At 45.3% G+C, this 12,994-nt stretch overlaps 1 pseudogene; it reads left to right on the top strand.

The window, feature by feature from the left end:
- Window positions 1-5,732: 5,732 nt before the first annotated feature.
- LOC116893075 lies at window positions 5,733-12,850 on the top strand (annotated as a pseudogene).
- The last annotated feature ends 144 nt before the right edge of the window (window positions 12,851-12,994 follow it).

The raw sequence follows: 12,994 nt of genomic DNA, 5'->3' as shown, positions 1-12,994 counted from the left end.
ACACACACACTCATACACACACACACACGTACAAATATACACATACACTCTCTCACACACACATATCAAATACACATACACCTACTCACACACCTACTCACACACACTCACATACACACACATTCACTCACATTACACTCACACACACAACTCACCTACACACATTCACACATACACACTCATACACACACATTCAAATATACACATACACTCTCTCTCACACACATATCAAATACACAAACACCTACTCACACACACTCTCACACACACTCACACACACATACATTCACTTCCATTACACTCTCTCACACACACATTCACTCACTCATATTACACTCACACACACACTCATACACAACTCACACACACATTCACACACACACTCATACATATACACATACACTCACACACATATTCACACACGCACACACTCATACAATACACACATACACTCTCTCACACACTCACTCACATTATACTCTCATACACACGCTAACTCACACACACTCACACACACCCACACACACTCACACACACCCCCACACCCCTTACTCTGTAAATAGTTCCGGCACAGGTAATTCTTCGAATGTTTCCTCCATTTCTAGAGCAGGCTCTTTTTTTCTGTCTAGAAATTGGAACTGTTGTCCTAGAAATTATTGTGATGTCAGAAAGCAAATGCAGTGACCACATACAGGGGCAGGAACTCCCTCCCTCTCGGCAAACATAATAACAGGGTGTGGTAGCATTTGCTTTAATCTTGGCATTTGAGAGTCTGAGGCAGAAGGAACCTGAGCTTGAGGTCAGCCTGGGCTACAAAGCGAGAAGCCGTTTCAAAAAACCCAAACCACCACCACCCATCCTTACTTAGACCCACAAACGGTGACCCAGTCACACACGGTTATCTTCTTAAAATCGTTTTCTCTCTCAAAGGGAGGCTATGGGAATGATTTCTAGGTATGAAAAATAAAGTATTCTGAGATCCTCTGACAAAAGCGCTGTATGATTTTTCTCTCCAGCGATGCCTGCCTTCTATAAGTTTTCTCACGTGGGAAGCAGCCTGGCAAGGTGGAACGGGGACTGCGGGCAGCCTGCCTGTGCTCACATCCGTATTATCTTGACTAGCTGAGCCAACTTGGGCGAATCGCTTGACTGCTTTTTGCCTTAATTACCTCATCTGTTAGATGGGATAAGACCACCTACTTCAGTTGTTATACAATTAGAATGAGCTAGTATTTGTAAAGCACTTAGCCGGTACCTGGAAGACAGTGAGCGTTATATAAATGTCGTTAAATAAATACAGCCCTACAATGGGTGAGGCAGTTAGAAGCACCAATAGATCCAGGGAAAATACTGAGCTGCTCCTACCTACAGATGCTTGTGTCTGGTAGGTGCTAGGCACTAGGAGAGTTGGCGTCAACTCCTGTAAAGACTCAGATAGAACAATAATGCTATTTATTTTTATAACTTTTTCTTGACTGGCCACTAGATCCCAGAAAGGATCTCAATTGCAGGATGAAGTATCTTGGGATATATGCTTATTTTTATTTGTGTGTGTGTGTGTGTGTGTGTGTGTGTGTGTGTGTGTGTGTGCGCGCGCGCGCGCGCGCATGCAGGTGCAACCCCACGCCACAGCATAGATGTGGCATTCAGAGGACAGATGACAAGAATCAGTTTTCTGCTTGGGTCTTGGGGCTTGCCTGTAGGTGCTCTGGCTTGGTGGCAGATGTCTTTCTTGCTGAACTATCTCCCTGCCCTTTATATTTTTAGAAACCACCAGTTTGTTAGCAAAGGGTCTGTCTCTTTGCTTGTTTTTGAGACACTGTCTCACCAAGGAGCTCTGGCTGTCCTGGAACTTACTATGTAGACCAGGCTGGCCTTGAACACACAGAGACCCACCTGCTTTTGTCTCCTGAGTGCTAGGGTAAAGGTTCTCACCACCACACCAGCTAGCAAGGGCTTTGCAATACTCGTTAGGCTTTCCAACTAGCCTCAGACTGTAGCTTGGCTATCAACTTTACTGAGAAACACATTACGTTTTAAAGTACTGCATGTGTGATTGACAGAACCTGTTTATGCTCCCCCGTTTTCTACCCAATTTTCATTCTACATTAATTTGTATCCTTATGAAATCCCTTTCAAATCTGTTAGTTTTCAACAAAAGTATGACTTCAGAGTTTATAAAAACAATACTATTATTTGCTAGGTTTTTTTTTGTTGTTGTTGTTAAAACAGTGCTGCAGTGCACGTTGTCTGTGTAACTGCCTGTCTTTGCAGACCTGCACACATTTCACCGGGGCAGGCTCTTAGAGCAGACGTGGTGTGCACACTTTCATGTTGTGGAGATGCTCTCTCAGAGTCTATGCAGTGGCACTGTCCTCCACGGTGATGCTGACACGGTCTCCCCAACGGTAATCAGTATTTTACATTTTCATCTGCTTGGCGGATGGGCATCACCCACCAAAACTGGTGATCTCCAATTTAATAATGAGAGTGATTTGTTGGATATTTGTTGGCGGCTTGAGTTTGTGATCAATTATTGGTTTTGTTTGTTTGTTTTGAGGGGGGCTCTGGAGACATTGCTCAGAGGTTAAGAGCACGTATTCCTCGTGCAGGGCTCGGTTCCCAGCACCCACATCATAGCTCACAACTGTCTGTAACTCCAGTTCCAGGGGATCCAACAACATGTCCTCACTTCTGAGGGCACTGCGCACACGGTACGCACAAAAACATGCAGGCAAAACACTCACACACTTAAAAAAATCATTGTTTTCACCATGTAACATTACTCAGTTATTCTGAAAATCAAATAATTGTGAAAGTGAATTTATACTTTTTGCCCTAATAGTTTTCTTCTCATTAGTGTTCAGTTACGTACCAGACATAAACGATTCCTGAAAGTGTTTCTTCTCTGGTGCCTCCGCCCAGGCCTATAGCCTGTGGCTAATCCACAGCTTAGGGAGCCTAGTGCAGACTGTCCACAGGGAAGGACAGAAGCCTCTGGGTGAACATAGTCACACCTCCCCCTAACAGCAAAACTCCTAAAATGCCTGTATTCCTTTCTTGTTTTGCTTAGTCAATGAAGAAGCTTCTTGGACCTAGGAACCGGCAACGTGGGAGGGTTCGTCCTGGATGGCGCTGTTACACAACCATTAGAACATGACTAACGCTGCTGTAAAAAGATGGTCAAGGCTGTAATGTCCTTTTTTTTAAACATAGTAAAAGAGCTTGTTTTGTAATTATGTAGTTTTAAAGAGCTTGTCTTTAATCAATCGACAAATATTCATGTTCCAATTAGGCACCAAATACCTTTTTTTTGTCATGGAAAATGAAAAAAGTTAGGTCTAATGGTTTTGGGGGTTTAGAAGCCAGCAATCAAGTTAGGGAGATAGTTAAGGTTACCTGACAATTAGCCAACAATCCAGGCAGTGTAAAGATCCCAGATGGGAGGAGACAGAATATCTTTTGTGTTTAGAACAGTTACTAATCTCTTTGGGCTACAGTGATAGAAAAACGTATTGAGTATCTAAACAGCTTTTAAAGCAATTAAAAATTTACTCATTTATTTATTTTTATGTGTATGGCTGTTTCGTCTGCCTATATGTCTGTGTGCCACACGTATGTGTAGTGCTCACAGAGGCTGGAAGAAGGCATGAGATCCCCTGGGATTGGAGTTACAGACAGTTGTTAGCAGCCATGTGGTGCTGGGAATCAAACCAGGGTCCTGTGGAAGAGCAGCCAGGGCTCTAACCATTGAGCCATGCCATTTTCTAAATCAACCCTTCTAATAAATTCCGTAAGAGTGGAGGAAATGGACTCAGAGGTTATAATTTGCCCAGTTGACAAGACAAGGCTGAGGCTAGACTCAATGTCTGTCCCCACTTTCTCCTCAGAAGGTTTGTTTAAGTTAGCACTGAAGAGTCGCTGCCAAAAATCTTTCCAGGGTCAGGACAGAACCCAAATACACTAAGAATACTTGGGTTATGTATTTTCTAAAATTAGGATTATTGCTTCTCTCTGTTCTCCTGACAAAGAGAGTGAACTACATTTAGTACAAAAGTCACAGATTTCTCCTCCCTCCCCCTTTATTGCTTAGAGAAATTCAAATCATAGTGTAATAGAATCAGGCTAGCATACAAACTGTTTACAAAAACCTTTCAGATAACCTCAGCTTCCGTAAAGAAGTTCCTCCCCCACCCTGTGGAACATCGCTCCTTAAAGTCACAATACCTGGGCTCCATCTGCGTTTGCCCTGATCCGCCCCAAGTGTGCTAGAAATGAACACTGACACAGCGGAATGAAGTCAGTGAGTAGGAATTTAGAAGCCATCATCAGGGTTATGACCATATGATTTACACACATTAAAAAAACCACATCCTGCTTCAGAAAGACTATCTAGAAAGTTCAGAAGCATTTACTGTGTTCACACATACTGCCATCTGGTTACCTAAGGTTTACCTTTGCCAGACGCATACCCGGCAGGACGGCTGAAACCTGTTTTTCACTAATTGCACCATCTTCCACTTATTAAGCAACAAAAGGTGTGGGATTCTTTCTATAAAATCACATAAGCAATAAGAAAAATAAATCTCAAGAGAGCTTGCATGGGTAAAGTAAGATTAAAAATAAAAATGACAACCGTTGGAAGCTTTTTCCCTAGATGCTCAACATTTCTCAGAAAAGGCAGTGCTGCCCTCTACTGGCAAATGTTGAAATGTTAGGAGCGCGTCTCTGCTGGCTTTGAGCAAGAGTAGAGCCAACAACTACAGCGTCTTGAGATACTGCCTTAGGATACCATATTGTATTTAATGACCATGCGTCCTCAGTCTCTGCGAGGTGGGGCAGTCTTCAGGGTTTCTTTATCTTCACATCCTTGACTCTTCCGAAGGGCACCGTCCAGTTCTTTCCTTGAACGTCCCTCGATTTGAGTTTTGGTTTCTCAGAATTACACTGGTGATGCTATCCTCAGTGCACTTCGTCAAAGAATAATCCACACGAGCTTTTACTGATGGTGTGAGCTCTGCTCAGTTAAGGTCGCATTTGTTTTGTTGTTCTCTTTCCACACTGCTATGCCCTTCCATTTCAGTAATGACAGCGTCTTGTTCAAACTCCTCAAAAATAAGTTGCCAAAACTGTGCCTCACCGAATGGGAGAGGAATTACAGCCTTACATCCTGTGTGGATGGAGGTCGGCAGGGCAGCTTACAGAGAGATGCTAATGACACGACGGAGGTATCGGGAATGGTAACTCATGCCTGAAATCCCATCGCGCTGGAGACTGAAGCCAGAGCATTGTGCATTTGAGGCTCTGCTGGATGACAGACTTAGACTCTTATCTTAAAAACCAAAACAAAACATCCGGTAAGAGTGGTTACCACAGAGCCTGATGATTTGAGTTCAAACCCCAGAACTTGCAAAACACCAACTTCAAGTCTTCCATAGACCTCCCCATATGTGTGCTGGGGCATGCTCGTAAACCCAAAATACAGATACACATACACAAAATAAATACAAATTAAAATTCTAGAAAGAAAGCTCTTTCTACAGTTCCTAAACCGGACCCTAAACTAGAGAAGTGACATTAGTGGGTAAAAATCCACACTCACAGGTCTATGAAGGGCTAGACATCATCACCAAGGGACTCTGCCCAAGAGCAGAAAGATGTGTCAGCACATGATCAGTTTTGTGAACCCACTTGTGACCAGCTACACCGTGATAGACTTTAGGAACAGAGCAACTGCCCTGATTGAAGATATTTTTGCTTGAGACAAAATTCCCATTGTGGTGGGAGGAACCAATTATTATACTGAGTCTCTGCTCTGGAAAGTTCTAGTAACTACCAGGCCCCAGGGGATGGGCACCAGGAAAGCGGTTGATCACAAAGTAGAGCTTGAAAGGAAGATGGTCATGAACTCCATAAACGGCTAAGCCCGGTGGACCCAAAAATGGCCGCCAAGCTACGCCCACATGACAAACGCAAAGTGGTCAGTTCTGGATGAGCGCTTGGCTAAGAGAGTGGATGGCATGCTGGCTGCCGGACCCTTGGAAGAGCTGAGAGATTTTCACAGACTCTAAAATCTTAAGAACATTTCAGAAACTAGGTGTTGGGGCTCTGAAATAAGTAACTAAGAGAAATGCTGGGAAACAGAACCGATGGGTTAAAAACAAAAACCCGCTTTTTGAGCGCGCTCCCCCGCGCGCCTTATTGATGTTTCCAAGTGGGAGGAGTCTGTTCTGGAACCTGCTCTCCATATAGTACAAAGTTTCATCCAGGGCTACAAACTTACAGCCACTCGGGTGAAGATGCCGTACAAAGAAACAGAACAAGAGAAGTTGCCACATATGTGACCTTTGTGATTGGATCATCATTGGGGACCAGGAATGGGCAGCACATTGGACTTAGACGCTGTCAGTGCCCTAGGAAGCCAAAATAATTCACCAGACTGTGGCTCGGGACGCAGAGAGGTGAGGGCAGCACGATCAAGAGCTCAAGGCCAGTCAGTGTTTGAGAGACATGCTAGTGGCCTTTTCAGAGATGTGGGGATCAAGCCCAGGAGGGAGGGGAGTGTTGCTCTCCCACGCCTGGATGAGGAACACTGGGAGGAAGGCCCCGCCATCTTTCATTCTGTGGTGTGGTTTTCAGCCCTTTGTGTGCCTGTTGTGTCTGGTAATGATGTAGTTCAGAGGGGGATTTTTCCCCCTTCAAACCTTAAAGGTTTTATTTTAGAAAGAGGCACAGGTTGCACATTTTCTACTTGATCTTTTTTTAGTGGCAAATACCAAGATTCAGTACATCCTTTAAAAGAGAGTTCTTGTCCCTGGCGCTGGCTAAAAGTAATCTCATTTCCAGAGGCTTTTGTAGATGACGGAAGTGTTGTAAGGCACAGTCAGGAGTTCTGGATGGGGGAACTGCAGGAAGGAGTGGCCCAGAGAGATGATTAAGCGAGCTGCCCCAGCTCTGTGAATCTACAGCAGAGGGGGTCAGGCTCAGGTGGTTGTGACCCGGATCTTGAAGACTAAAGAAAGAATCTGAGTCTGTTGAGCTGCTCCTGTGCTTGGTGGCTGTGGTCGCTGCCCATCTAGGGCAGAAATCTACAGATTCTTTTGAAATGTAAATTAAAAGATTTGTAAAAGCCCCGGGGTGGGGGAGAGAGAATATATATATTTTCATTCTACTTTAGCCTGGAGAGATGACTCAGTGGTTAGGAACGCTGACTGCTCTTCCAGAGGTCCTGAGTTCAATTCCCAGCAACCACGTGATGGCTCACAACCATCTGTAATGGGATCGGATGCCCTCTTCTGGTGTGTCTGAGGACAGCTACAATGTATCATTTACATAAATAAAGCTTTTTTAGACAAAGATACTGTTAAGAGTTCAGCCTTCAGGCAAAGACATTGAACCTGCTTTGCCTTTATCTTTTCATTTGCATCCACCTTGTGCCAAAGCTTATGACCTGAGGTCACGTCCAACTCAACAGATGGGAAAAGGGCCCAACTCAGGGGGATGAAATAGAAGTCACTGGGGCTGGACTCGGCTGCCACAAGATCAGCTCCTGACCTTCAAGAGGACTCCATTCAGCCTGCGTGTAAGCCTAACTCCAAGGAGTTCGATGCCCTCTTCTGGCCTCTCTGAGCACATGCTTGCGGTAGCATCCGTTCATGAAAATGCAGGCAATGAAATCTCCAAAAAAGAAAGTAAGCATCACGTCAGCGCAAGACATCGCATCCATAATCAGCAGGTCTAGGTAGACACAGGGCGGCATGGGAGGGATCTGTTTTGATTTTAAGACCCGCTCTGAAGTGTTTTCGTTTGTTGTTTTTTTTTTTTTTTTTTTTTTTTTGTTTTTTTTTTTGCTTAGGCAGTATACTTCTTTTTGTGATTTATTTTAATATTTATTTTATTATTTTTATAATTTTAATATTTATTTATTTATTGCTGTTTTAAGTCAGTGGTTCTCAATCTATGAGTGAAGATCCCTCACCCCCTCCCGGTCTTCCTCCATATCAGACATTTACATTATGATTCATAACAGTAGCAAACTTATATTTATGAAGTAGCAACAAAATATTCTTATGGTTGGGGGTCGCCACAACATGAGGAACTGTGTTACAAAGTTGCAGCATTAGAAAGGTTGAGAACCACTGTTTTAAGTGGAAATGAAGGTTCCCCCAGATGTTAGAAGGATTATGCGATGGTTTCTAAGACTTTTTTTTCCCTCTTGTGGAGAAAGATGTAAAAGGCAACTATTACCATGTTCATATTTTAGTTTGTTTTTTTGAATATATTATCTCCTTTCCTTTAAACTTTGTTAGCATTCACAGATCTTTACAAAGCTTCTTAGAATCATGGCGTATGGAAGGCTGACCTCAAACTCTCCTTCTAAGTGCTGGGATTACAGGCATGCTCTGCTCTGCCACAGCTGGCCTCTTTTGCACTTAGAGCACATTTCAGAGTGCATACTCACAAAGAGGCCAGATCAAACAGACTTCAAAGAGAGCCCAACCATTACCTTCCAGCTGTCTAGGGACTAAAGTGGAATCTCAATGACAATAATAATAACATCTACCCATGTGCTGTGTGCACATCTATCTGCTACTACTTTGCAGATAAGAACGGTAAAACTCACTTTAAGTAACTCAATGTCTCAAAACTAGTAAGAGGCAAAGCTGTTTTTTGAGACAGGATCTCTCAGTGTATGTCCCGGAACCGGCTCTGTAGACCAGGCTGGTCCTGAACTCAGAGATCCACTTGCCTCTGCCTCCCGAGTGCTGGGGTTAGCCAACACCACCACCCGGGGCAAAGCTGCACTTGTATTCTGAATCTGAGTTTAGATGTAATTCACCTGCATTGCTCATCGTCGTTCAATAAAGAGCAGAGTTCGTGATGTCAGGGATGAAGATGAACCTTATTAACACTTGGCGAGCACTGTTAGCATTTGCTGAATTCTTGTGAGATACAAGTCAAAGGGCTTTCACACGGAACCGCTCGACTGCATTAAACAAGTTAATCTTCCTGGCAACCCCCTGCAGTAGAACTATTATTACCTTCATATTGCAGGTGAGGAAACGGAGACACGCAGAGGAAATCCACTTCCAGAGGTCAGGCTTTTAGCTGTTGTACTTAGGATACTTCTTAAGCACAAAAATTACACAGCACGACGATTTCTAAATGGTGCTCTGGGAGTTAATTACAGTCAACAGTAGAGGGTAGCATTCAAAGCACTCAGGTCTGTTGATATCTTTGAAGCATAAAGGTCTTCGGAGCCTTAAATAAAACCTGCACATGTGAGTATCCAGTCCAGAACTAAGTTTAGACCCCGTCTGCTCCAGGCCTCACTGGGTGTGTCCTTCTGTGAGATAAGACACGGCAAGGCACATTCTGGTTTGGTACAACCATGAGGTAGTCAGGGTTTTGGGGCTGGGGATATGCTGGTGGAGGAGCTGTACGTGGAGGAGGAGGACATTGTAGGGGTAAGCACAAAGTTAAGCTTCCACCAAAGCTTACCCAGGATCCGGCTAGTTAATCTCAGGGAGAAGCTGAAAACTGACTGCTTTCTATAGCCTAAGAATTCAGTTACCATCCCAGAACACAACCCCTTTAGTGGGGTTCATGCTTGGTGAACCCAGCATTTGGCCACATAGAGACCCTTGAACATATCTTCTCTTGCAGCTTAGGTTTCTAAAGAAATATTGGTTCAACATAAAACTCAGCTCCTTAATGCCCTTAGCGACAGCACACGAACACCCAGACAAAGCATCCCAAAGCATTTTGTGCTTTGAGTGCAAAGTGCTATAAACTCTTCCCTTCCCAACTTGTTCTTGAGCTTAGACATCCTGGGCAATCAGGGGTAAGACGGAGTCAAATATAAGGTGTGGCTTAGCTTAGCGGCCCGGACAGTTGCCACAGATGCTCTACCCCCTGTGTTTTTGGACAGTATTGCTACCTGGAGGTTTCAGGTTTCCAAAAGAATATATTCTAAAGAAATATATTCTGAAGGAATGATCCAGATACAGCTGTTGCCAGGTGGCTTCCCAATCCCTCTTTTGCAGTTTTGCTTTTTGAAGAAAAGAGGTGAGGATGGGGTGGGGTGGGAGACAGAAAGGAGACAGTAGGACTCTCCTCGAGCAGTTTTAGAAGCTTGTCAGAAGATCATGAGACTTACAGACTCGTTGTCTTTTGACCTCAGCTGCCCTTTCTCTGGCCACTCGGGCTGACTGCCTGGTTCTACTCTTCATAAGCCCTGTGCTTGGCTCATTTCCTCAGCAAGGAGGCAGTGTTGAGTCAATTCTAAGTCAAATCGTTAAAATTAGAACGACCTAGAAGGCATTTTGTTTATTTCAAGCTTGGCCTTTTACTCAGGGAATAGCTTACAAGGTTCAAGACAGAAGAGTTCTAAATGCAAAATCCAAGAGTTTCACATTCCTGGGAGCAGGAGGTGGGAGGAGGACATTTAAATCCTATATAAAAGGCAGGCATCCTTCCCCACCTTTCCAAGCCCCTAAAATTCACGTGTTATGTACAGGACAGGAATAACAACTGTATACAGCACCTTCCACATCCGTCCACATCTGTCTTAGTTAGGGTTTCAAGTGCTGTGGTGAAATACCATGACCAAAAGCAAGTTGGGGAGGAAAGGGTTTATTTGGCTTATACTTCCACATCCAAGTCTATCACTGAAGTAACTCAGGACAGAAACTCAAGCAGGGCTAGAACCTAGAGGCAGGAGCTGATGCAGAGGCCATGGAGGGGAACTGGCTGACACCCCACCCCACCCCACCCCGCACTCGCTTACTCAGCGTGCTTTCTAATAGAATCCAGGACACCATCCCAGAGGTGGTACCACCCACAAAGGGCGAGCCACTCCACCCTCCCACGATCACTAATGAATATAATGTCCTACAGGTGGATCTTATGGTGGCCTTCTCTCAACCGAAGTCCTTCCTCTCATTTGACTCCAGCTTGTGTCAAGTTGACATAAAACTATCCAGCAACCCATCACACAGGTTTGACTGTGGAGGTTTTTAGGCTGTCAGTAGGCAATATGTATTTATTTGGAGGCTGGGGCGATGACTCGTCCGGTAAAAGTGCTAAGGGCTTGCTGTACAAACCTCAGGACCTGAGCTTGGAACCCCAGCACACATGTGGAGGCCAAGAGAGAGAGAAAGTGTGCTTGTATCTTCCGTGCTGGAGAGCAGAGACCCGCAAGTCTCTGAAACCCATTGACCTGAGAGTCTAGTAGAATTTGTGAGGTCCAGGTTCAGTGAGAGACCCTGTCTCAAATAATAAGGTGGAAAGCAACCGAGGAAGTCACCTGATGTTCACCTCTGGCCTCTACTCCAGATGCAGACGTGTGCAAATCCGCCCCACCCCACCAATATGTGCTGCTGTGTACCTAACTGAACGGAGCACATGCGCACACACACAGAGAAATATTTATTTGTTCTTAGCCAAACCGACAGTGTTTAGGTAACCCAGGGTTGCTTTTCTCCCTGGAAATGACGCAGAGAGTGACCATGACATTGTTGCCTAACGCTGTGAAGACCACACTTCTAAATTAAATTCTAGGAAGCCTAGGGTGCAGAGTTGCCCTCGGGCTGTGAGTTTTGGACGCACTGAAAGTGCTCGACCCTGGTTGTTGGACCTTCACAATTAGCTTGTGACTGTTAGGGGAAAACATTCATGAAACTCGATGGAAGGTTTCCTTAAAAAGACAAGGTGATGCTTTTGAAAAGAAAAAGACAGAAAACCTTAGCAAGCACTGCCCAAAGTTTGATGGCTTATGTTTACCCTCTGAATGGGAAACTCATGTGAAGATTTATCATGTCACCCAAAGGAAGCCACGATGCTGTCTTCTCACAAAACACCAAGGAACTGGCTGCTTCTAGCATTGGTTGAACATCCAGTGTAAGAAGCGGAGGAAGGTTTCCCAGATCCCAGGCTATCTACGAGGGGGTGTGGAGCCTGTGTCATAACAAAGCTAGTATTTAGAGAGCACTTACTGTGTGCGACTAAACACTTTATGTGTCTTAACGCACCTAATCCCCACAACAACCCGGAGGAAAACACTATTATCTCCATCTCACAGAGCAGGAACGGGCCTGCCCCAAGTAAGTCAGTGGCAGCCAGCATCTATACCTAACTTGCCTGGCTCCAGAGTCGGGCTCCTACTCATCAGGATACTTTCTAAAATTGTAACAACAATTTTAGCAACAAAACGCCCCAACGCACAGAGAGACGGAGTATTAAGAGAAGGTTTTATGGATGGCTGACAGATGTGAATCTTCAAGGTCAACAGGTGGAGAAAGGATCTGGACAGAAATAGAATCTCAGGGGAAGAAGCAGCCTGACCTGACAAAAGGCAGCAGCAGTTTGGGGATCTGCCAATCGCTGACAGCTCGCGTGGGAGGAACACTGCACAGGGAGGCCTCACTAGATCTTTGAAGGTCTTTTAGGGCTAAGGCTTCCTCCGCCCCTGTTACCTACCGGGGTGGGGGCGGGGATGGTAAAATTCTCAAACTAGCCTGTGCTCATCCCTTTACCTTCTGCAGGGTCTCTCCTGCCAGCGATCAAGGCAGACAACACCCCCAGGTTTCTTTCTGGGGAAGCACTGAGTGGAGATGGTCAAGGTCACCCGCGATCGGGTACAGCGTGTCCAGGCGGACCACTAGAGTCCAGTGTCGGGGACTTGGCTGTCAGCCCGGCCTGGCTAACGCAGGAACGTGCGCAGGAACGGAGCCTGGCGGGGACAGCCACCTGCTCAGCTGGTACAGAAAGACCTGTTCTCTACTCTTCCCGCGGGCGGGCCACCGCCCCAGGTCTCCAGGACCCAGAAGGTCAGGAGGCTGTCCTCTAGGGACTCCCGCCACCCGCACCATCCTCATCACCCTAAGGAATAAAAGCCTCAGCGATTGGAACACGCTATGCCAATCATCCTAGTCTTTGCCCACGCCTCCTCCGGTGTCCATTGCATTGGTTGCATCGTACAAGCCTCCGATAA

The sequence above is a fragment of the Rattus rattus genome, chromosome 2, assembly GCF_011064425.1.
Source record: "Rattus rattus isolate New Zealand chromosome 2, Rrattus_CSIRO_v1, whole genome shotgun sequence".
In the NCBI taxonomy this organism is placed as follows: Eukaryota; Metazoa; Chordata; class Mammalia; order Rodentia; family Muridae; genus Rattus; species Rattus rattus.
The sequence above is the reverse complement of the archived record's forward strand: the minus strand, read 5'-3'. Positions and strand labels throughout refer to the sequence as shown.